Genomic DNA, 25,361 nt, shown 5'->3' with positions numbered 1-25,361 from the left:
CATTCAAGTCCTGCTTGCTATGGACTCAATCACGACTGCAGACTTAGATGTCAGAATGCTCGTTTTCATAAATAAGTCTGGAAAACAGAAGCACATTCATCTCTTGCTGTTTTCAACTTTGGAGTAACTTTACAGAACCCACTGTTTTAATTAACACTGACTTAACAAAGAGTTCAGGTCAGAATTCGAGGACAGCTTGGTATAAGTTGACTATAGAAGAAAATCAAGGATTTCTTTTATAACGTTTCCTTCAGCTGCTTCTGCCACTTTTTTATGTACGCTGTGTGTATGTGGGGTGGAGGGTTAGCCTTATGAGGTAGGCTATTTTTATTTAAATGTCTTGAAGACTACAATAAAATACCGTGCAGGCATTCCGCAGATTAGGTGCACCTGATTTGTGAATGTTTGTTGCAGATGTGGTCCAGTTAATTAATAACCCTTCCCCTTCCTGCCTCACCACAAAGCCACTCTGCTCTCCTTCCCTTCTGCCATTTGCTGCCTCTGGAGAACATCTTGGGATCTTTGGCCACTGATGCCAGCTCACGTCTGACTTGGGTACATTTCTGATCTACTGCCTTTTCCCTACAACTTCCTTTCTTTCTCTTGAAGCGATTGTTGTGCAACACAGTTTCTGGGTATTCTCTGATTTTCACTACTCTAGACTCTGCTAAATTCCTCCCTGGGCAATTATTCCCATATAAATAGTGTAGTAGTTTTTAAGACCATGGGCTTTGAATCAGACCAACTAGTTTAAGTCTTGGTTCTGCCACTTAACAGCAGTATGGGTTTGGGCAAATTATTTTGCTTCCTATGCCTCAGTCTTCCCCTCTATAAAATTGAGATAATAATATAATTATACTTATCTCTTAGCCATGTTATGTGGGTCACGTAAAAGATGTAAGTTGCATGGTGTGCTGGGAACACATTGTAAGTGCTCAGAAAAGGTGAGCTGGTGATGTTTATTATTTTTATTTTAGTTTCTTCTTTATCTTTCTTCCTTCCCCATCTTTCCTCTCTTTTCAATTTTACTCATTTATTTGAGGAAAACAAGCTTTTCCCCCCTTTTGATTGTCTCCTCTGATTCTGTGTTGGACCACAGGTGACAATGGGCAATAGTCAGTCCCCAGTGAGGGCTAGCCTGGGCACAGTGTGCCCTGCCACAGGGAGATGCTTAACAACCGCTCTGTTTTCCTGCTTTTCTTCACCCCTTAGTAGTCCTAAGTGACCCTATTCATAGATGCTACAGAGCAGAGTAATGCTGGGTTGCACTTGAATCAAGAAAAGCAAAACCATCTGCTTGGGAGGGGAGGTGTGGGGGGAGCATCAAACATGAGCCGTCATGCATTAGCAGTGAATACCATGTCCTGAAATTTCTAGTAAGGCCACTTCGGAATTCCAGAGTTTCTACCTTAGTCTCCATCTTCTTCAAATTACACATACTTTTTTATTTTTCAAGATGTATAGAAAAGCAAAATGGTTTCTTAATTGATTTTTAGTATTTTTATGCTTTGTATAGGTGTTAGTACTGTGATAGTACACTTTTTTTTAAAATTATTGAACTTGCAGAGCATTTTGCTTATATCAGAGGTTAACAGGGCTTTGTGTTGTAGCCTATAAAATTACTTCTGGGCTTCCCTGGTGGCGCAGTGGTTGGGAGTCCGCCTGCCGATGCAGGGGATGCGGGTTCGTGCCCCGTTCCGGGAAGATCCCACATGCCGCGGAGCGGCTGGGCCCGTGAGCCATGGCCGCTGAGCCTGGGCGTCCGGATTCTGTGCTCCGCAACGGTAGAGGCCACAGCAGTGAGAGGCCCGCGTACCGCAAAAAAAAGAAATTACTTCTATGTGGAAATAAGCTCTAAGTCCTTAACACCTAACTAATGAAAGAAATTTTCAGAAGGCCACACTTTTGTAAGTGTGGACTTAATGTATAGCATGATACGTACGATGCAGGTGGTATTTTTGCCAGGTCCAACCTCCATTCTGTCTAGATAAGACATTTACAAGGAGAGATCAAAGAACTCATTTAATGTCAAATGAAAATGTTATTTCTCTGGAACTGGATTGGCTTTTGTATTAATCAGGGTTCTCCAGACAAACAGAACCAGTAGAAATATATTTCTATATATGTGTATATTTCTATATATGTATATATTTCTCTCTCTCTCTCTCTCTCTCTCTCTCTCTATATATATATATATATTTCTTCAAGGGCAGGAAAAGATGGACCTCCCAATTCAAGAAGATAGGGAATTTGTTCTTCCTTAGCCTTTGCTCCCATTTGAGGCCCCAGCAGTTTGGATGGTGCCCACCCATACTGGTGAGGCTGGACCTCTTTTCTCAGTCTGCTGAATCAAATGTTAATCTCTTCCAGAAACATCCTCACAGATATACCCAGAAATAATGTTTTACCAGATATCTGAGCATCCCTTAGCCCAGTCAAGTTGACGTAAAACTAACCATCACAGCTTTTAATCCCTTTTATAAATGGAAGTCTTGTCTTTTAGGTCATGTTTGCTATTATGATTTTGAGTTGAGTATAAAGGCCATACTCACAGATGTTTATGGCATTTAATATGGCATAGAAACCCAACTAAATTTCTAAAAATATACATAAACACAGAATCTGTGTGCTTATGTTTTTAAACTGGAGAGGTTAAAGAACCGTTTCAGATCTGCTTTTGGAGTAGTTTGAGTACTTTACCAACATTCAGCCTGTTTCAGTTATCCTGTGCCTATCAGATGAAGAATTTTAACACCAGGCATTTAAAAGAGAAAGGGAAAAGAGGTTCATTTATTTGTATTCTTCAAAGAGAAAGAGAGAGAGCATTAACACCATTTTCCATATTTTCCTACTTCTCATCCCAAGTTACCACCATTCTTCACAGGCAAGTGGTCCTCAAGTTGTAGTTAGTGGACCATGTATCTATTTGAATTTCCTTAGATGCTTGTTAGCATGCACATTCCTGGGAGCCACCCCAGACCTCCTGACTTGGAGTTTCAGCAAATTACATGGTTAAGAGTCCCCTAAATGATCTTTGTGAACTCTATAAAGTTTGAGAACCACTGCTTTCCAGATGATCCAATGTATGATGCTACAAACATGTGTGGGTGAAAAATCTATTCAAAGTGCAAGATAGATCAACCAGTTTTTATGTAACAGAGTATAAAAAGTTCATTGGTATGATTTATTCTACATAGTCACTAACCTTTAAGAAACTACCAATTGTCAAGTTTTGAGGTCATATCAGAGAAGAATATTCACAATTATTTGAAAAGATTATTACAAATACTTTTTCCTTTTCCAACTACATAACTGAGCGAGGCTGAATTCTTTTCATTTACTTCAACCAAAAACATATCATATCAAAATAGATTAAATGCAGAAGCTGGTATGAGGATCTGTCTTCTATTTAAGCTAAATATCAGAGATTTTCAAAAACATGAAAAATATACCATCTTCTCACTAATTTTTTCTGTTTAGGAATATACATAAAATACATAAAAATATGTTATTTAACATGTAGTGGGTTTATTATTGCTATTTTAAAATGAATTAATAAATGCATATTTAAAAAAATTCTCATTTCCAGTTGCTAAGACAGTGATTGTCAATGGATATAACCCACATAAACAAAAGCTCTTTGGGGACCCCTATAATATTTAAGAGTGTAAAGTAATCCTGGGATCAAACAATTTGAGGACTAGAGACTAGGCTTTTTTCTAGGTACAGTGTAGTAATTGGTTTAGAGTTAACTTTGATTCATCGTACACTTAATGCCATATGTATTCACTATCTGAATGCTAAACATAGTAAGCTTGATTTTGCTTTTTTCTCATTGGGAGAAAAATCATAATGGTATCTATACCAAAATATCCTTAATTAATGCTTGTTTTACCTTTCCTAATTCCAAATAAGATTAGATAATCTTGTTGGAAAATAAAAAGCCCTCTATTAGAACTAATGTTTTTGAGAGCTTCGTTTCCACCTACTGAAAATACATTTAAATTAGCAGAGATTAAAATCTTCTCTATTGAAATGCTCTTGGAAATCTTGCCATAAACATGCCCTTTTCTTCATTCTGCCTCTATTTTCTCTTTTTCCAATTTATAGAGCATTTTTTTTTCTTTTCTCTCCTCTTCTTTCTTCCTTTCCTCTTCTTTTATTCATTTCCCCTCCTTTCCCTTTGCCTTATTATAGCTGGAAGTTATTTGCTCATGCGTTGCAGTTTTCAGTTTCTGCTGGTGTCCTCTAAGAAAGATGCTGAGTCGGTAAATATGAGCCAGGCATTGACAAAGTGTAGGTGCATCTTTGCTGTCTCAGCTCCAGGACTTAAACAGTCTTCCATTCGGTATGTAAAACTCAACACTGGAGTCTATGCTCTGCTTCTATTCTTAGATTTCCAGAGGCTGTGAAAGAAGGCTAGGGGAAAGGATTTTTAAAAATTAATTAATTTGTTTTCTTTTGGCTATTAAATGAAAACTTATACCTTCTAGAAGAAATGACTTCAGAATAAGTTCTACCATTATACTGTGTTCTTCATAAATTTCTTTCTCATTTTTCCTCTAGTCCAAAAGTCACTCCCGAGTTGGCCTGAAATCAAGCACCAAGCAAAAGGTATGCTATTTTCCCCCTCTGCATTGCTCCTTTAAAAAAAAATTAGTTTGCTGATGTTTTTTCCTGAAAAGAATGACTTGTTTTCGGAAGGCAAGGATTACCCAGAAACAAAGTGTTTTTGGTTTTCATTTACTTTGCCTCCATAATTGCAAAAATGAAATTGGAGAGAGATCCTTGAATTGAAATGGAATCTAGCAGCCCAGTGACAGAACCTCGGAATTGCCATGGCTTACAAACAATTCTGAAAGCAAGGTCAGAAGGTACTCTCCCAGATTCAGCTCTTTATTTTCTTAGCCCTTCACAGTGAAGGGATTTGTTCCTGTCTTAGTTCATATTTTTACTAAACTTCATTCTCTCAGCATCTGCTGTGGAGAATGACCCTCACCTATGACCTGTGGTGAATTGGCTAAATCATGAACTCCGTGAGTCAGAAAGAATTGGCTTCAATTCCTGATTCTGTCACTTTACTAGCTATGTGACCTTGGACATATTTGTATGAAGATGATTGTACCTCTTAATGTAGTACATTTTAAGGGTAAAATGATATAATATATGTGAAAGCACTTATAACCCAGTTCCTAGCACAAAATAGGCACTTAGTAATTTTTTAAATTCTATAATATTTCATTGATATTTTAGATGTACAAAACAAGAGAAAATTTGAAATTCCAAAATTTTAATCCTTAGATGCACACACATTTTTTTTTTTTTTTAGAGATGGAGTTGGGTTCTTGGTATGAGGCTAGCAGGCTGCCACTCCTTCTTCTTTTTATTTTTAAATATAATTTAAATTTTTTATACAGCAGGTTCTTATTTGTTATCTATTTTATACATATTAGTGTATACTGTCAATCCCAATCTCCCAACTCATCCCCCCAGCCCCCCCCACTTTCCCCCCTTGGTGTCCATATGTCAGTTCTCTACATCTGTGTCTCTATTTCTGCCTTGCAAACCGGTTCATCTGTACCATTTTTCTAGATTTAACATATATGTGTTAATATGCGATATTTGTTTTTTTTTCTGACTTACTTCACTCTGTATGACAGTCTCTATATCCATCCGTCTCTACAAATGACCCAATTCGTTCCTTTTTATGGCTGAGTAATATTCCACTGTTATATATGTACCACATCTTCTTTATCCATTCGTCTGTCTATGGAAATTTAGGTTGCTTCCATGACCTGGCTATTATAAACAGTGCTGCAATGAACATTGGGGTGCATGTGTCTTTTTGAATTATGGTTTTCTCTGGATATATGCCCAGTAGTGGGATTGCTGGGTCATATGGTAGTTCTATTTGTAGTTTTTTAAGGAACCTCCATACTGTTCTCCATACTGGCTGTATCGATTTACATTCCCACCAACAGCGCAAGAGGGTTCTCTTTTCTCCACACCCTCTCCAGCATTTGTTGTTTGTAGATTTTCTGATGATGCCATTCTAACTGGTGTGAGGTGATACCTGACTGTAGTTTTGATTTGCATTTCTCTAATAATTAGTGATGTTCAGCAGCTTTTCATGTGCTTCTTGGCCATCTGTATGTCTTTGGAGAAATGTCTATTTAGGTCTTCCATTTTTCGATTGGGTTGTTTGTTTTTTTAATATTGAGCTGCATGAGCTGTTTATATATTTTGGAGATTAATCCTTTGTCCGTTGATTCGTTTGCAAATATTTTCTTCCATTCTGAGGGTTGTCTTTTTGTCTTGTTTATGGTTTCCTTTGCTGTGCAAAAGCTTTGAAGTTTCATTAGGTCCCATTTGTTTATTTTTGTTTTTATTTCCATTACTCTAGGAGGTGGGTCAGAAAAGATCTTGCTGTGATTTATGCCAAAGAGTGTTCTTCCTATGTTTTCCTCTAAGAGTTTTATAGTGTCCGGTCTTACATTTAGCTCTTTAATCCATTTTGAGTTTATTTTTGTGTATGGTGTTTAGGGAGTGTTCTAATTTCATTCTTTTACGTGTAGCTGTCCAGTTTTCCCAGCACCACTTATTGAAGAGACTGTCTTTTCTCCATTGTATATCCTTGCCTCCTTTGTCATAGATTAGTTGACCATAGGTGCACGGGTTTATCTCTGAGCTTTCTATCCTGTTCCATTGATCTATATTTCTGTTTTTGTGCCAGTGCCATATTGTCTTGATTACTCTAGGTTTGTAGTATAGTCTGAAGTCAGGGAGTTTGATTCCTCCAGCTCCATTTTTTCACTCAAGATTGCTTTGGCTATTCGGGGTCTTTTGTGTCTCCATACAAATTGTGAAATTTTTTGTTCTAGTTCTGTAAAAAATGCCATTGGTAATTTGATAGGGACTACATTGAATCTGTAGACTGCTTTGGATACAATAATCATTTTCACATTATTGATTCTTCCAATCCAAGAACATGGTATATCTCTCCATCTGTTTGTGTCATCTTTGATTTCTTTCATCAGTGTCTTATAGTTTTCTGAGTACAGGTCTTTTACCTGCTTAGGTAGGTGTATTCCTAGATATTTTATTCTTTTTGTTCCAATGGTAAATGGGATTGTTTCTTTAATTTCTCTGTCTGATCTTTCATTGTTAGTGTATAGGAATGCAAGAGATTTCTGTGCATTAATTTTGTATCCTGCAACTTTACCAAATTCATTGATTAGCTCTAGTAGTTTTCTGGTGGCATCGTTAGGATTCTCTATGTATAGTATCATGTCATCTGCAAACAGTGACAGTTTTACTTCTTCTTTTCCAATTTGTATTCCTTTTATTTCTTTTTCTCCTCTGATTGCTGTCGCTAGGACTTCCAAAACTTTGTTAAATAAGAGTGGCACGAGTGGTCATCCTTGTCTTGTTCCTGATCTTAGAGGAAATGCTTTCAGATTTTCACCATTGAGAATGATGTTGGCTGTGGGTTGTCATATATGGCCTTTATTATGTTGAGGTAGGTTCCCTCTATGCCCACTTTCTGGCGAGTTTTTATCATAAAGGGTGTTGAATTTTGTCAAAAGCTTTTTCTGCATCTATTGAGATGATCATATGGTTTTTATTCTTCAATTTGTTAATATGGTATATTACATCAACTGATTTGTGTATATTGAAGAATACTTGCATCCCTTGGATAAATCCCACTTGATCATGGTGTATGATCCTTTTAACGTGTTGTTGGATTCTGTTTGTCAGTATTTTGTTGAGGATTTTTGCATCAATATTCATCAGTGATATTGCTCTGTAATTTTCTTTTTTGTAGTACCTTTGTCTGGTTTTGGTATCAGGGTGATAGTGGCCTTGTAGAATGTGTTTGGGAGTGTTCCTTCCTCTGCAATTTTTTGGAAGAGTTTGAGAAGGATGGATGTTAGCTCTTCTCTAAGTGTTTGGTAGAATTCACCTGTGAAGCCATCTGGTCCTGGACTTTTGTTTGTTGGAAGATTTTAAATCGCAGTCTCAATTTCATTACTTGTGATGGGTCTGTTCATATTTCTATTTCTTCCTGGTTCAGTCTTGGAAGGTTATACCTTTGTAAGAATTTGTCCGTTTCTTCAAGGTTGTCCATTTTATTGGCATAGATTTGCTTGTAGTAGTCTCTTATGATGCTTTGTATTTCTGCTGTGTCTGTTGTAACAGACAACAGTCTGTTGTCTGTTCTCCTTTTTCATTTCTTATTTTATTGATTTGAGTCCGCTCCCTCTTTCTCTTGATGAGTCTGGCTAATGGTTTATCAATTTTGTTTATCTTCTCAAACAACCAGCTTTTAGTTTATGGATCTTTGCTATTGTTTTTTGTTTCTATTTCATTTATTTCTGCTCTGATCTTTATGATTTCTTTCCTTCTACTAAGTTTGGTTTTTGTTTGTTCTTCTTTCTCTAGTTCCTTTAGGTGTAAGGTTAGATGGTTTATTTGAGATGTTTCTTATTTCTTAAGGTAGGATTGTATTGCTATAAACTTCCCTCTTAGAACTGCTTTTGCTCCATCCCATAGGTTTTGGATCATCGTGTTTTCATTGCCATTTGTCTCTAGGTATTTTTTTATTTCCTCTTTGATTTCTTCAGTGATCTCTTGGTTATTTAGTAACATTTAGCCTCCATGTGTTTGTGTTTTTTACATTTTTTTCCCCTGTAAGTTATTTCTAATCTCATAGCCTTGTGGTCAGAAAAGATGCTTGATATGATTTCAATTTTCTTAAATTTACTGAGGCTTGAATTGTGACCCAAGATATGATCTATCTGGGAGAATGTTCCATGTGCAGTTGAGAAGAAACTGTAATATGCTGTTTTTGCATGGAATGTCCTATAAATATCAATTATATCTATCTGGTCTATTGTGTCATTTAAAGCTTGTGTTTCCTTATTTATTTTCTGTCTGGAAGATCTGTCCATTGGCATAAGTGAGGTGCTAAAGTCCCCCACTATTATTGTGTTACTGTCAATTTCCTCTTTTATAGCTGTTAGCATTTGCCTTATGTATTGAGGTGCTCCTATGTTGGGTGCATATACTTACAATTGTCATATCTTATTCTTGGATTGATCCCTTGATCATTATATAGTGTCCTTCCTTGTCTCTTGTAACATTCTTTATTTTAAAGTCTATTTTATCTGATATAAGTATTGCTACTCCAGCTTTTTTTTGATTTCCAATTGCATGGAATATCTTTTTCCATCCCCTCACTTTCAGTCTGTATGTGTTCCTAGGTCTGAAGTAGGTCTCTTGTAGACAGCATGTATATGGGTTTTGTTTTTGTATCCATTCAGCAAGCCTGTTTCTTTTCGTTGGAGCATTTAATCCATTCACATTTAAGGTAATTATTGATATGTAAGTTCCTATTACCATTTTCTTAATTGTTTTGGGTTTTTTTTATAAGTCCTTTTTTTTATAAATTTATTTATTTTGTTTATGATTTTTGGCTGTGTTGGGTCTTTGTTGCTGCATGTGGGCTTTCTCTAGTTTTGGCGAGTGGGGGCTACTCTTCGTTTGTGGTGTGCAGGCTTCTCATTGCGGTGGCTTCTCTTGTTGCAGAGCATGGGCTCTAGGGTGCACGGGCTTCAGTAGATGCGACACATGGGCTCAGTAGTTGTGGCTCAGAAGCTCTAGGGCACAGGCTCAGTAGTTGTGGCACGCAGGCTTAGTTGCTCCGTGGCATGTGTGATCTTCCTGGACCAGGGCTCAAACCCACATCCCCTGCATTGGCAGGCGGATTTTTAACCACTGCATCACCTGGGAAGCCCTGTAGGTCCTTTTCTTCTCTTGTGTTTCCCACTTAGAGAAGTTCCTTTAGCATTTGTTGTAAAGCTGGTTTGATGGTGCTGAATTCTCTTAGCTCTTGCTTGTCTGTAAAGCTTTTGATTTCTCCATTGAATCTGAATGAGATCCTTGCTGAGTAGAGTAATCTTTGTTGTAGGTTCTTACCTTTCATCACTTTAAATATATCGTGCCACTCCCTTCTGGCTTGTAGAGTTTCTGCTGAGAAATAAGCTGTTACCCTATGGAAGTTCCCTTCTATGGCATTTGTCATTTTTCCCTTGATACTTTTAATAATTTTTCTTTGTCTTTCATTTTTGTCAGCTTGATTACTATGTGTCTTGCCGTGTTTCTCCTTGGGTTTATCCTGCCTGGGACTCTCTGCACTTCCTGGACTTTGGTGGCTATTTCCTTTCTGCTGTTAGGGAAGTTTTTGACTATAATCTCTTCAAATATTTTCTTGGGTCCTTTCTCTCTCTCTTCTCCTTCTGGGACCCCTATAATGTGAATGTTGTTGCGTTTAATGTTGTCCCAGATGTCTCTTAGGCTGTTTTCATTTCTCTTCATTCTTTTTTCTTTATTCTGTTCTGTGGCAGTGAATTCTACCATTCTGTCTTCCAGGTCACTTATCCGTTTTTCTGCCTCAGTTATTCTGCTATTGATTCCTTCTAGTATATTTTTTTCATTTCAGTTATTGTATTGTTCATCTCTGTTTGTTTGTTCTTTAATTCTTCTAGGTCTTTGTTAAACATTTCTTGCATATCCTCGATCTTTGCCTCCATTCTTTTTCTGAGGTCCTGGATCATCTTCACTATCATTATTCTGAATTCTTTTTCTGGAAAGTTGCCTATATCCACTTCATTTAATTGCTTTTCTGGAGTTTTATCTTGTTTCTTCATCTGGTACATAGCCCTCTGCCTTTTCCTTTTGTCTATGTTTCTGTGTGTATGGTTTTCATTCCACAGGCTGCAGGATTGCAGTTCTTCTTGCTTCTGCTCACACACATTATGCTTAAATCATGTTAATTGCTGGTGACACATAGGGCAATGATGTAAATAGGTTTATAGGATTTGGAGAAGTTTATGCTAAAAAATTATTCTTCTGGTGTAGATGTTTGCACTCTTTGGAGACCTTGCCTAACCTCTCAGGATAATGGATACCTTAACTCAGAATACCTTTCTTGATGTCAATTGATAGAGGAAAAAACACTTAAGAGGTGTTTAAGAAGATTAAAACAGGTAACATCTGTGAATGCACTAAGCCTAGTCCCTAAGTAGGTGGTAGCTATTTTTATTAGAGAAACATCATGTTGACTGGAAGAAGATGGACAGACATGGGCTCTAACCCAGCTTCAACACTTTGAAAGTAATCGCTGACCTTGATATGGCCAATCCGATGCTCCAGGTACAGTTATGAGCACTTTACAAGGACAAACTCATTTAATATTCTCAGGCAGGTGTTCTTGTGTCCCTCAGGTTCAGCCAGGAGAGTAAAATCATGCCAATAATTTGAACAGAGTGAATTTGATATGAAGAACTGTTAAGTGGTTATAAAGTTGTGAACCAAGTAATAGAAAGAGTGAAAAGAGAACTCTAAGGTATAGGGTAGGGGTAGCAGTTCCAGTAAGCAGCTATTACCCCCAGGGCTGATGGAACAAAGGAAAGAGTAGGGATTACTAAAACTTCTTAGGTACTTAGAGGAAGGGCCCCACTGAGCTGAAATGCAGTCCTCTGAAGTGAGGGTGCTGGCCAGCAGACTCTAAGGCTGATTCTACAAGAACAGTACAAACTGGATTCAGTGGCTCTGCAGAAGGGAGAGAAGGGTGGGGCCCCCGATTGAGGCTCAGAGGAAACACCCAGGAGGGAGCAAGTATCTTCTAGCTCTTCCAGCTTGGCAGCCCTCTCTAGCGCCCTCTACTGACAGAGCTAACACGAAGCTAGCTGACTAAGCAGGAATGTGTTTTGTAGAGTCCCTGGCCTAGCATCACAGATCTGGTCACAGAAAGATGGGTTTGGCCATGAGAGACTGGTACACTTACTAGCTCCACGTGTGTTAAGCTGTGTTTACTCAGTGCTATAGTGTGAATGTTTGCATCCTCCCTCCAAATTCATATCCTACCCTCCAAAGGTGATGTTATTAGGAGGTGGGGCCTTTGGGAAGTGCTTAGGTCATGAGGGTGGAGCTCTCATGAGGGGAATTAATGCTTTTATAGAAGAGTCCCTTCCACCATGTGAAGACACAGTGAGAAGTCTGCAACCCTCACCTGACCACGCTGGTACCCTGATCTTGGGCTTCCAGGCTCCAAAAATGTGAGAAATAAATTTCTGTTGTTTATAAGCCACCCAGTCTGTGGCATTTTGTTATAGGAATGGACTAAGACGCCCATCTAGGAAGGGGCAGGGTCAGAATTTAAACCTAGGCAGCTTGGCTCCAAAGTTCATGCTTTTCAACCTCTTGAACAAGTGACCATGGGTAAAAACACTTCTCTAAAGTTTACTTTTAAAATCTGCAAAATAAGGATGATAATTTCTAACTTGTAAGGTTGTTCTAAGGATTAAATAAACAATGTAAATGATGTGTGTATCATATTTCCTGGCACATAGCTTACTATATATGACATTTTTCTTTCTTTGAGTATTCATTTTGCCTCAGTGAATATATGTGTAGTTTTGAAAGTATTGCCTTTGCCTTGGGGTGATCCCGTCTCAAATGGGTTGTTTATTTAGTTGATTATCTCTCCAGCTTAGCATAGTTGGGTGTTTACATTGGAAAGTGAACAGCAGAGAGAATTTAGTGCTGGAGATGGATCAGTGGAGGCTTTATTGATGATGTCCTTAAAATCAGAGAGTTTATCAGGGCCTGTATCAGAGCACTGAGTTAGTCTTTCTCTTTGGATGTTAAGTGGTGGGGGAAATCATTGAATGCATTCATTCATTCCTAATGCAACAGTTATTTATTGTGTACTTAATTGCAGCAGGCACTGTGCTAGGCATGGGGGTGATATAAGCAGACATACAGACCCTGCCCTAAAGGCTATTTCTTCCAGTCCAGGTGGAAGAGTGATGCAAAAATTCAAGTGCTCATTTTCCCTCACTCCTCCTTGGCTTTAATAGGTGTGCATGTATGTATGTTTCTTGTTACATAGATATAATGCCATCATGTAGATAAAATATCTATTGGGCCTACTATGGAGTCAACCAGTATCCAAGGGAGATTGTATGGGGGTAGAGGTGTGAGGGGAAGGAAGGCCTGTCCTGAAGGACAAAGTCACTCAGTAACCAGGGGAGAGGCAAGTCTCAGACCAGACACAGGGACTGAGTGGGAGGGTCTGGGAGGCAGCAGCACTGGAAAGCTCTTTGGTGGCTGGTGGAAGGTCATAAGGTGTTTGTGTGCAGGGGTATGAGAGTTAAGGGCTCCAGGGTGTGTACTGTGATGCAATATGGGCCCTTTTTCTCTAGAGTGTTCTAGAGAGAGCCTGGAATGGCCAGGGCCTTAGAGCCCTGGAAGTGGCTAATTGGTGGGATCAGGAGCCTCTCCTGTTTTTTTTGCTTTATTTCCCCTCTATGTTTATTTTCTTTTTGTTTATAAGTGCAGAATATCTTAGCATCCCTAAGGGAAATAAGGGAAGGGCTTTATGTGTGTGCTTTGGCGAGAACTTTAAGGGGAAGCTGGCCTTGGAGGCTAGCATGGTAGTAAAGGCATTCAGGATGCTCGTGAGAGAACCCCAAGGTCATGGTCATGTATTCAAGGTCATGCTAGGTCTTGTTGACCTTTCTAGAAATTCTGGTGAAAACTAAGTAGGTTAGGTTATATTGAGATATGTTTTGTAGGACATGGGAATGCCAAAACCTGTTCTTGACCCCCTCAGCTCAAGGGAATCAGAGGAAAATAAATACTTACAGGGCATAGACAGGCAAATGAATATTCTATTACCCCAATGTAGAACCTCAGTGAGCTTTGCTGAAATAAATAGAAGACTCTTTCGTCTTGTTCCCATAAAACTTTCTGCTCTCCAAGTATATTTTCAAGATTAATAACAATATTAATGGTAAAAATAACATTCAATCAACGTTCTGGTTGCTTTGCAAACACTCAGTGGTAGCACTGTTTTCCTTAGATTTTAATCAAAAAGAAAATTGAACTGCCAAAGCCTACAGTTAACAGATTATTTTAAATATTCTCAGCCTCCTGCCCAAACATTTCTGTGGCGTTCAGTGATCTCAAGTTTACTATATCCTTGCTTCCATCAAAGCCATCTCGTCAGATCTGAAAAATAAATTCACAGTAAGTTACACTTGAATTATATGGCTTAAAGTATAATCTCTCCTAAGAGTATTTGCATTTTAATAGGTGACAGAGCTAATGAAATCGAGTCGAAGGGGTGGAATTCATGGCATTAGCAAACAGGGAACAATTTTTCTTTGGTAGAAAGATCTTATCCTTGCTCCTAAAATTACATCGTTTACTTATAAGACTGATTTAGAAGGAAACATTAACTGGTTAGATGACCTAGGGTCACAGATGTGTATAGTTGGTAGGGAGTCAGTGCTCCAGTTTGGAGCACGGAGGCTGGCCCTAGTCTGTTCAGCCCGTGATCATCTCTTCCTCCCATCGCATTCCCCACCAACCTCATTGTTAATGAGTGTAATGTCCCTCTTTCCCACGGAACTGTAAGCTCTCCCAAACACAAATTGTGTTTTCTTAATATTCGTACCTTTCCTCTACCCCCTTCTCTCTGGCACCTGGTTTCTGAGAGCTTCCTAAATGTAGATAAGCATACTGAAAAACACCCCGTGCCCCATTTACACCTGAGCAATCCATGCCATGGCCAGTAATGGAGCTCAGTGTTAATCTCAGGTCCCTGGAGTAGTAGCTTCCAGCTTTTCCTGCTACAGAAGAAAAAAGGCTCTTGAACGTTTTCCGTGGTGTTGTTTTCATTTGCTAATTCTGTCTTCACGCTCCACGGTGTTCTCTTGTCCTTCTGATTCCTCCATTCAACTCCCCACCCCCCAAACCCCACAGCAGGAACAGCCTCCCCAGCTATCAGTATCCCGCACCACAGTGGTCCATTTGTTATGATTGATGAACCTACACTGATGCCTCATTATCACTCAAAGTCCATAGTTTATCTTGGGGTTCGCTCTTGATGTTGTTCATTCTATGGGTTTGGACAAATGTATGACATATATTCACCATTGTAGTTTCACATAGAATAGTTTCACTGCCCTGAAAGCCCTTTGTGCTTTGCCTGTTCACGTCTCCACCCCCAACCTCTGGCAGCCACTGATCTTTTTAGTCTCCACTGTTTTACCTTTTTCAGAATGTCATGTAGTTAGAATAATACAGTATATATAACCTTTTCAGATTGGCTTCTTTCACTTAGCAATTTAATGTTCCTCTGTCTTTTCATGGCTTGATAGCTCATTTCTTTTTAGCACTGAACAATATTCCATTGTCTGGATGTACCACAGTTTGTTTATCCATTCACCTACTGAATGGATAAAACTTGATTGCTTTTAAGTTTTGGCGGTTATGAATACAGCTGCTCTAAACGTCCACGCACACATGTGTGAGTGGATACAAGTTTTCAACTCATTTGGATAAATACCAAGGGGTACGATTGCCGCATCCATTTTTCTTTATAATTTTCTTCTCACGAATTTTCTTCTCAGCCTTTGCTTGATTGTCCTCAAGTGTCTGCCCCAACTTGTGTGTTTTCCCACTTGTGCTTCCTGTTCTTGGCTGGGTATTTCCTGAATTGTGCCTCTGGCATCCCCAAGAATGATCTGTGCCCCACTTGGAGGAATATAAGGAAAGAGAGAAACCCTATGAGAAAATAGCATAGAGAAGTTTTTAATGTAGCAGCTAGATTTGGGCAACTTAAGAAGAAGAAGCCATAAGCTGAGTTTATAGCACCCAAGAGTTAAATTCTGTCTGCTCATGCAGTTCTTACTGGCATCAGAAAGAGTCATTTGGGCCTTTTACATCGCTGTGAGGATCTGAATGCCAAATCTAGCTTAAGGGAAATTAAAAGTCACTGCTTTCTGGTAGTGACAATTCCCCTTGAAAGTCCTGACAGGCGATGGAAAGGAAATCAGGCTCCCTGAAGTGGAGTCCATATTATCTTTCATCCATGTTATCTTTTCGTGGCTGTGAAAGATGCCCAGTGGCTTTCTGGAAGATGCAGCCTGAATAACAAATGACAAAACCAGCAAGATGAATTTAAAAGAGATGGAGATCATCTCTACAGACTCACAACAATAGGGATTTTAGGAGAGTCTACAATTTTTTTTTCCCAGTAAAACAAACAAATCAACCTGAATTAACATTTTTATATTTCAGTTTTAAAAAAATACTATTTCATTTTTCTAGAAAGAGGGAAGTTTTTGAGACAAATATTGTTTAAAGGACCAAAGGCTATGTGTATCAGACACACTGACACTAACTTTTACAGTCATCTCATTTCTGAATTTTAGCCATAGAAGACCCAGATGAACAAACTGGGCATTTCAGCAGTGTAGGTCAAATTCTATTGCCATATGCTCCAGGGGACTGGCTGTCCAGTGCCTTTCTTCCTCTTGAACTTGTATTATATTGAACAGTATTTGGCAAATATGAGCTTTGGGCTGAGGCTTTGGGAGAATATCATGGATTTTTATTGGGATGGTATCTGTTAAGTGGATATTGGAATCTTCACTTTTCACTTCTTCCTTTTCTTTTCTCTCACCTTGGTGGAGAGCAGCCTGTCTTACCAAAGCTTGTATCCCTCCATGTCTCATTCCCCCGTGGTCCAGATCAAGGGCTCCCTTCAGTCCTGTCTTCTCGTCCTTAATTCTCCAGTACCCTGAGACATTCCAGAGATAGAATGCACGCTCAAGCTTGCTTTGGTTACAGCTTAGCATCTCAAACTCAAAAGAGTCAGCTTCAAGGGTGGTGTACGCCAATGGTTTTAAGAATCCCTTTCATCAAAGAGCAAATGTATTCGTATAAATCCTGTGGGAGGTGAGCCCTGAGTGGAGTTGCTCAAAACATCCACCTTGTATTTCTGGAGCAAAGGAAAAATAATAATGCCTCAGAGTGTAGCTCTCTTTGTTAAGTATTAAATATGGTCACGGCCCAACTCCCCTGTGGTTCTCTGAGTTTTGTTAGCCTGTGAGTTACACCCAGTGTTTTGGAATGAGAGTCATTCTACAAGGAGAACCAATGAGCTTAAACCTAATAAGAGGTAGAGACTAGGTGAGTTTTTCTGGGACATGACACAAAGGATCTGTAATGCAATCCAAATGCAATGCAATCGCTTCTCTTCACCGAAGGGAATATTAGCTCTGAAAAATTCATGGCACTTCAACCTAGAAAAGTTGGTCAAATACCCTTGTGTCAGGCTGTTCGGAAGTCAAAACTTTGATTTTGTGTCCGCAGTGTCCTCTAAGTGGCCTTTTCTTTTAGGTTCACTAAAGCAAAGAAGGTGTTTTGATTTGCAAATATTAAAATCTTCCACGCTTCAGAAATGCTCTAGATAGGATTTCAGAAGGAAAGAATAAAAATGTATCCTTTTCTCCCTTTTCTTTATAACAAAGATGACTCTCTTTGCGGAGGTTGGAAATTCACAGCTTAGTCGTGTTTTGTTTTACCCATTTGAGTGATTTTTTTTTTAAGTACTGAGCCAATATTTTAAAAGGTGAGTGTTTTCACATCAATATCTGCATTTCGGGCTTGTCCTGAAAAATTGGAATATTTGGCACCTTAGTAAAGATTTCCAAATGGCAATAATCTCCTGGAGCTAAGGGGCCACTGCGCCCTCTGAACAGCACACGGCACCTCCGCTTCACCATGTGCCTCACCTTCCGCCCCCTCCCGTCTTCCCCACACCCTCCAACTCATGCCTTTCACTGCTTTCCCGGCCTCGAGAGGCATTTGAGGTTTTGACCTGTATTCTAGGAGATTATATGCTACTTCTTTCCTTGAAGAGTTCTAAGTCCTTATATATCAATAGATACTTTAACTGAGATCAACCCCGGGCTGTTTTGCAAACACATTCTATTTAGCAAATTCATTAATTAGGGTTCAAGTTTTCTTAGCAATGAGTTAGGCTTCAGCAAAGAGTTACTTTAAACATTCTTTGGCTTAAACTTATTTTCTTCTAAAGTATTAATGACATTTAGACTTTTTTGGTAAAAGATCATTCAGTTTCATAACTCTTCCATTTCCTATCAGGCACTTGACTTAAGAACAGCAGTTCTGCATTCTATTTAAGCTAAGAATAAATTTCCTTTAAAATGAAACTAAGGACAGGTGTCTAATACATGAATATGCTAGCTTCCTACATAATGACATTAGTCCAAGCCCAGACATTATTCCAGATACAAATTTTGCAAACAAAAATATTCTCAAACCTCAATAACTCAATTACACAACAACCAAGATAGGGATAAAATAGGACAGAGAAGTAAGATGGTCCACAAAAGGAAGGAGTAGCAAGGGAAATCTAGACATTAAAATGCAAATGATTCTGGAAGGCTCCTGCCCGAACCGATGGTTCCAGAAGCACAGCATCACTGCCATAACCAGGTCCAGATCTACAATGAGGTGACTGAGGCAGGCACAATATTTAAGAGGGTGCCAAAGAAACTTAGCAGTCACGATAAATACTTTAATGTAATATTTTAAAATGTTAATGCACTATTTTATACATCGAAATTAATGCAAAAAACCCATGATGGATAAATGGTCTTGTTGACCCACAGGCTAAAATTTGGCCAGCATTTAGGAGTTACTCACCCAATGCCAGGTATGGCGCTAAGCATTTTTCATGCTTTACAAAAATTCAATATACAGAACAGCTCCATGAGATCAGTTCTATTATTTCCTATCTTTTGCCACATTTTATAGCTGAGAAAGCTGAGGCTTACAGATATTGAGTAACTTGCTCAGGTTAGAGCTAATAACTGACGGGGCCAGGATCCAGGCAGCTTGACTCTAGCAACTGCTCATGTCCACGGCACTATCCACCTCTGTGGGGATGGCTCAGCCCCCAGGTCATCAAGTTCTGTCATGCTGACATGCCTCCACTATCCTGGTGTTCCTCCTGGATCGAGGATAGGCTCATGACCTCAGAGCAGCCATATGTAGGGAGAGAGAGAGAATCCGGAAACACACACACACCCACACAGAAACCTAAAGACAGTGAGGACAAGACAATGAGTAAATACCTGCTGTTGGGGGAGGCAAGAGCAAAGAGGAAGAGCAGTTTCACCATAAAGTTCAAGCCCAGTATGGAGAACAAGGGAACCCTGCAGCTGAAGGGAACTCAAGTAACTCAGCCTTAGAAGCTGTGGTGAAATGATGCTCCAGTCTCTGCGAGTATGCCTGAGTTCACTCAAACCTGTTTTCTGGCTTCCTTACTGTGTGTTCTTCTCTGCTGCTTCTCTACACATCCTCATCACAATATACAGCTTGAAGTGTTCACCACAACCTGAAATAGCCCAATGGGCCCTCATTCCCAATTTCCCAGCATTGTTCTCCCAGTCTAAATTGTCCTGTCTTACTATCCTTTCACTGCCTTCCCTCTTTTCCTGGCCATCCTGCCTCTTCTAGCTGTCACTGCACTTTGATGGAAGAGCATTCATCAGTGGAGTGACATTGGCTTTTTCTTTCTTGATGGCCCAGTTGTGTGTGATTCTTCAGCTGACTCTCCAGGTGCTTCATTATCTGTCAGTTTCTCCATGCCCACAGGGCTGGAAGCTGAGGGTAAGCAGCTGAGAGGGCTGGCCAGGAAGGGAGTAGTGTCTGAGATGGAATGCATGGAGAGGTAAGAAAGAAGTTCAGTTAAATTAGCAGTACCCTGTAAGCACATCTGCCTACTTTATTAGCATATTTCCCATAGAATATTTACCTTCAACTTCACGCTTGCTGCTACTGCTACAACCAGATTTCATATACATAGGGTAGATTTTCCAGTACCACTCATTTCACTAAAAATAATAATTCACCGTCTAACTGAGTGGTTCTCTGTCCTGTCAGATCCAATGATGCCTTTTGGAAATAAATGCTTAACAGACATTTTGTAGTGATTCCTGTATTATGTGTGTGGCTAATATAACCTGTTTACACATACTTTTAAACAATGCTCTAACTGTACAAAAAAATGAAGAGAAAGTAAACTAAGTAAAAAAAAATAAAGTAAGTGTAAATTCTTGGGCAGGACTATACTAGAGACATATAAGGTTGTCAGATATTTTTCAGCTCTTTTTCAGAGGCACTGAGGAGACTGTGAATAATGCAGACTGAGGCAGATGTTTTATATTAGCCACTCAAAACCCACGAGTGGTGTGACAGTCAGTGACATGATTTCCCCAAGTGGTAGCTGTGGTAAGCAGAATAATGGCCTCACCGAGGAGGCTCATATGCCAATTTCTAGAAACTGAATATGTTACCTTGTGTGGTGTAAGGTGCTTTGGAGATATGGTTAAGTTAAGGATCTTGAGCTGCAGAGATTATACTGAATTATCCCAGTGTGGCCCAGGTCATCACGAGGGTCTTCATGAGAGAGACAGGACTCTGACATGGAGACTCTGACGTGTCTCTGACATGACTCCTCATGTCAGAGTCAGAGAAGATGTAACAATGGAAGAAGAGGTTGGAGTGGTGCAGGGCCATGAGCCAAGGAATGTGGGTAGCCTCTGTAGATGAAAAAGGGAAGAGAATGGATCCTGCCAGAACCTTCAGAAGGAACACAGCCTTGATGACCATAAAATCGTCAGATAATTCTTATGTTTTGTCTTAATCCACTAAGTTTGTGGTAATGTCTTACAGCAGCAAAAAGAAACTAATACACTGACCAATTCTTATAAAATTCCAAACTCTTGAAGTTCAATCGTTATAAAACTTGTATGATAGTTTCCTTTCTGGAAAATTTATTGCATAGTCGAAGGGTGCAAAAAATACTTTGTGATTATATGTAAAATGGAGCTCAATTCTAGACTGAAATAAGTATAAACATAGTTTTCACTGTGTTCCCAGGTCTTCTATTTTCTCACTCTTTTATCCTCTCCCTTCTCTTCTCTCACTCAATTGCAGTTTTTGGTTTATGTTTCGTTTAACTTCCATCTTGTTGTGTGGTCTCCTTGCTTTGTGGCTTCACTTTCCCTTTTCAGGGTAGCTTTTCAAGATATTTCCCACAAACACCGTTCCCTCCAAAAGGCTGCCAGCTGTTAATATTCTTGTTCCAGGAACACACTCTTCCTCTAGCCTAAAATGACCTTCAAAATGACCTTCCCTAGGTTTGATAGATGCCTGGTGGATCCTTCCAAAACTCAAGAGCCCTCATTTCCAAGCAGCTTCTTTGATCTTCACTGTGACTGGTAGTCTTCCTCTTGGGTTTTCATTGGTCCCTGAACTTAACCTTTATCAACTATTTTTGTTTTTTCTATGTGCAGACACTGTGCTAAGCACTTCAGATATATTTTGTCATTTGTATCATGTACCAATCCTATGGGTTAGTTATTATTTATTCCCATTTTACACATGGGGAAACTGAGACCCCAAGAGTAAACATTTAAAATCTAAATGTTAAAAAAAAAAAGGATTCTTGCTCTTAGAATTCTTTATGTTCCTGAAAGATTAAATTTCAATGGATTACATTAAAAAGCATGAAATGTTTATAACGTCTACTCATTAGTAATCATTCATTATGCTTATATGTACATAGAGAAAAGTTTCCAGACTGTGCCCCAGATGCTTCAGGATGCCTGTTTTTAGAGTGGGTGAATGGTTTACTTTATGCATTTGCATCATTTGAACTTTTTACAGTGGTCAATTAGTGAAGTCAAATTTATTTGTCTTTTGTGTATAAATTCTAAATAAAAAAATTTTAAAAGATAAAATTTTTATGGTAGTTTAAACCTTTTCTAGGCCAATTACTTGTGTTTATGTATAATTTTTCATATGTAGGTACAAATTTAATTCATTCACGTATTGATTTGTTCCATACTTACTTACTGAGTGTTACTCTGAACCAGTTTCTGTTCCGGGCACTGAGGATGTGGCAGTGAGCAAGAAAGACCAGGGAACTCACATTTTAGTGGGGAATATATTCAACAATACATCCAGTACCATATACTAAGAAGAGAAAGAAAGCAGGATAAGGTGATAGAAAGTGGTAGGGAGTTCTCATTTTATAGTCAAAGAAGACCTCTCCAAGGGGCTGTTATGTGGGCATCTCCCTGAGTGAAATAAGGGAGAAAGCCTTGTGACTATCTGGTCAAATGTGTTCCAGAAAGTAATTTGTAATTTTTATGCAATAGTTTGGGTTTTATTTTAAAATCAGAGTTAATCATGTCAACAGTACTTATTGAGCATGTACTAGGTGCTTGGTGGGCTGTTGGATAACAAGGAAATGCGAGATCTGACCTTGGCCACCTCATTTACAACCTTGATGGGAATTGAGAACAACACACAAAAATATCACGTGGTAAAACAGTATAGAGTTATTTGGTGCTAAACTGTGTGACACAGATTCTAGGTTTTGGGTGTCCCCTTTGGGTCTTGCATCTTCAGAAGTGAAAGTCTAATTTTGCTAGATTCAAACATTTTTAAGGACAAGGCAGTAGACTGAAACCAGAGGTGGAAAAAAAGTCGTTTCATGCAACTTTAGTTCTCACTCCTGTAGGGATTTCCTCCTCTTAGGAGGTGATTTATATTTAGAAATACAGTTCTAATTGGGGATGGCAAACTCTGTTGGGAATCCAGACAATTGATTTACTGTTTATGGCATCCTAAGAGGTGGTAGCATTGCTTGGACCGTGTTGCTACAGGATGGTGGGAAGGGTAGCAAATGCATTCTTTTCCCTGCTTCTCTCCCCCATTGCTCTCCTGTGCTGTGAAGTAGGAGTCGCCATCTTGATTTAGACTTACAATCAGATTGAGACTATCCATCGTCTAGCACAGAACTCTCAATAATTGTTCCCATTCTGGGCTCTCAATAAATGGTTTGTGACTGGAATACCAATATGCTGCCAGTATTTGGGCTAGTGGAATTATGACATTTTGGCTATTTTCCAAGTTTTCTGTTTTCCACAAATCCCAATTTCTCATAACACAGTTTCTGATTGTGCTTCAGTTTCTGATTCTATTATCATTGAAATTTTGAAAAAGGAAAAAATACTGTAATGATTCAAACAAATCATTGGATTCATTACATTAAGGAGTGCTTGTTCAGTTTGCACAATAGACTTTTCTCTGCTAAATTGTTTGTGCTTCAAATACTCATGCTTGAATAAACTTTTTCTTTTATTTTGATCATGAGTATCATTGCAAGCATTAATTATAATACCTAGTGTCCCCACTATGATTTTCACCCAAAATTGTAGAAACATATTTTTAAATTCAGTAATCCCTTAAGCTTAAACCTAGGCAGCAACATTTCTTACATTTTATAGAAAGGCTTGGAGGTTAGGTGACTACAGGAACAACAAACCAGATACATTTTTCTTCGACCTGATTGGAAATACATTTTTTTGCAAAGCTGCCTAGTCTGTTTCCCAAAGCTGTTCCTAAGGATGCTAGTGAGAAGCTTTTCTGAAATAACATTTAAGTGCTGCTACAAACCTGAGTCAAAAGGCTTTCCCTGTGGTTTTGATTTATAATTTCATTAGCTGCACAATCAAAGACTAGATTCGCCCTTGTTTTATTCTCTGGTTTTAGAATTCCTGGCAATGACCTTGACGTGCTGCTTCTCGCATGGGGGACCTTTGTTGCAGCGTTTAGTATGTCGATGTGCTGTGTCTCGTTTGCCTGCGTGTGGCTTCCTTGCCCTTCCTCTGCTCTGCTCCCTGTGACGGGGATCGAACCTGGCAGGCTAGGTTGATTCCCAGGCTGCTTCTTGTCAGTTGGTCTTTGGTAGGGGTCCACCAGTTGGGGGGACCTGAAGGTGGGAAGAGGGCAGGGCACCAGCTCCTCCAGGGCACCCCAGGCTGCTTCATCCCTCTCACCTAGGGCTGGTCGTGCCTTTCTGCTGCTGTTAGTCTCTGGGCTGCCTCACTTTCCTATTTGGTTTCTCAACAGCTCTTCCATCGCCTGTGCCCCCCACTCACCGGCTACTAAAGTCCCTGTTTTAGGTGTGTAAAGTAGTTTCTGATTTCCTTTAGACCTTGATTGATACGGGTATCAGTTGTCAGGGATGAGTGTCAGCAGAATGAACCACTGTCTTTGTGAGAATTCTCAGAAATTAAAGTTTATAAAATTTACTTCATTTTAGACCTCAAGGAACAAGATAACATGGGAAAACTGAGAAAATAACTATCATTTTGTAGGCACGTACTTCTGAGCTGATGAATTATTTTATATACTGCTATCAAATGAGACATGTTAATTACATCAACCTGTGAGTTTCTTTGTTGTCCCTCTTGGATATGTAACACTTTGTAATTAGTGAAGGATATAAAGCATGCTGCTAAAATATATTAACTGAAATATTTAAAAGTTTATACCTATTGTACAACATGGAGAATATAATCAATATTTTGTAGTAACTGTAGATGGAAAGAAACCTTTAAAAATTGTATAAAAAGGGCTTCCCTGGTGGCGCAGTGGTTGAGAGTCCGCCTGGGGACACGGGTTCATGCCCCGGTCTGGGAAGATCCCACATGCTGTGGAGCGGCTGGGCCCATGAGCCATGGCCACTGAGCCTGTGCATCCGGAGCCCGTGCTCCGCAACGGGAGAGGCCACAAAAGTGAGAGGCCCGTGTACCGCAAAAAAAAAAAAAAAAAAAAAAAATTTGAAAAATTAAAAAAAATGTTTATACCTGAAAGCACCATATCTTTGTCATTACTTGGCGCGGACACACTTCTTAGTAGTGTTACTATAAGATATACTGAGAAATATGTTTATGTGATTTTTCTGAGACAGAGGAAAAACGTCTATCCTGGACGAGTGACCAGTATTAATAAGTAAGGGGATAGCATGTAGTGTCTTCTACATTTCTTTAACTACATGACATTCGGCAGTGGGGAAACCACCAGACCAGGAATTATAAAACATAGATCTTATCTTAGGTTGGGTTCCCGAGAAACAGGGATGTGCAAATGATTAATTGAGTGAAGGACCAGTAAGGAAGTGAGAGGACAGGACAGGAAAGGGGAAGAAGATGAGCAAAGGTGAAATCTATAGCCTCGGCCCGATCACATGGGGAACTTGGGAGCATGAATGACACCAAAGTGAAGTCCTACCTTGGACAGGGTGGCTGGGCTTTGGTAGTCTTTATCAGTCATTCACCGCGGGAAGCCCTAGAGTTGGGTAGAAGTACATACCCTCCCAGGCATATCTGTCTGAGGAGGGCAAGCTCTGGGGAGAGGTGTAGCTATGAGCTCTTAGCAGCAACACCTACAGCAGCTGAGAAATGGAGAAACTGACCTGATAAAGGAGGTATGTGTGGGGTACCCACAGCATCAACTGTCAATATCAGGACACAGACCACGCTGTCCCCGCCTTGTACAAAACCCTTTGGTGCTGGAGAAGGCACGTAACCTCTCCAAGCCTCAGCTTCCTTATTTGT

The 25,361-nt window shown here is 39.4% G+C and overlaps 1 long non-coding RNA gene across 1 annotated transcript in view; it reads left to right on the top strand.

Moving 5' to 3' along the window:
- Positions 1-25,361, top strand: part of LOC307185245 — a 372,576-nt gene that overhangs the window by 58,201 nt on the left and 289,014 nt on the right. Inside the window, exon 2 of the long non-coding RNA XR_013827925.1 lies at positions 4,567-4,614. This is a non-coding gene — a long non-coding RNA (uncharacterized lncRNA). The remainder of the gene's footprint in view (positions 1-4,566; positions 4,615-25,361) is intronic.

This window comes from Stenella coeruleoalba (assembly GCF_951394435.1).
Source record: "Stenella coeruleoalba genome assembly, chromosome: 4".
NCBI classification, from domain to species: domain Eukaryota; kingdom Metazoa; phylum Chordata; class Mammalia; order Artiodactyla; family Delphinidae; genus Stenella; species Stenella coeruleoalba.
This window is presented reverse-complemented; position numbering and strand designations above follow the sequence as displayed.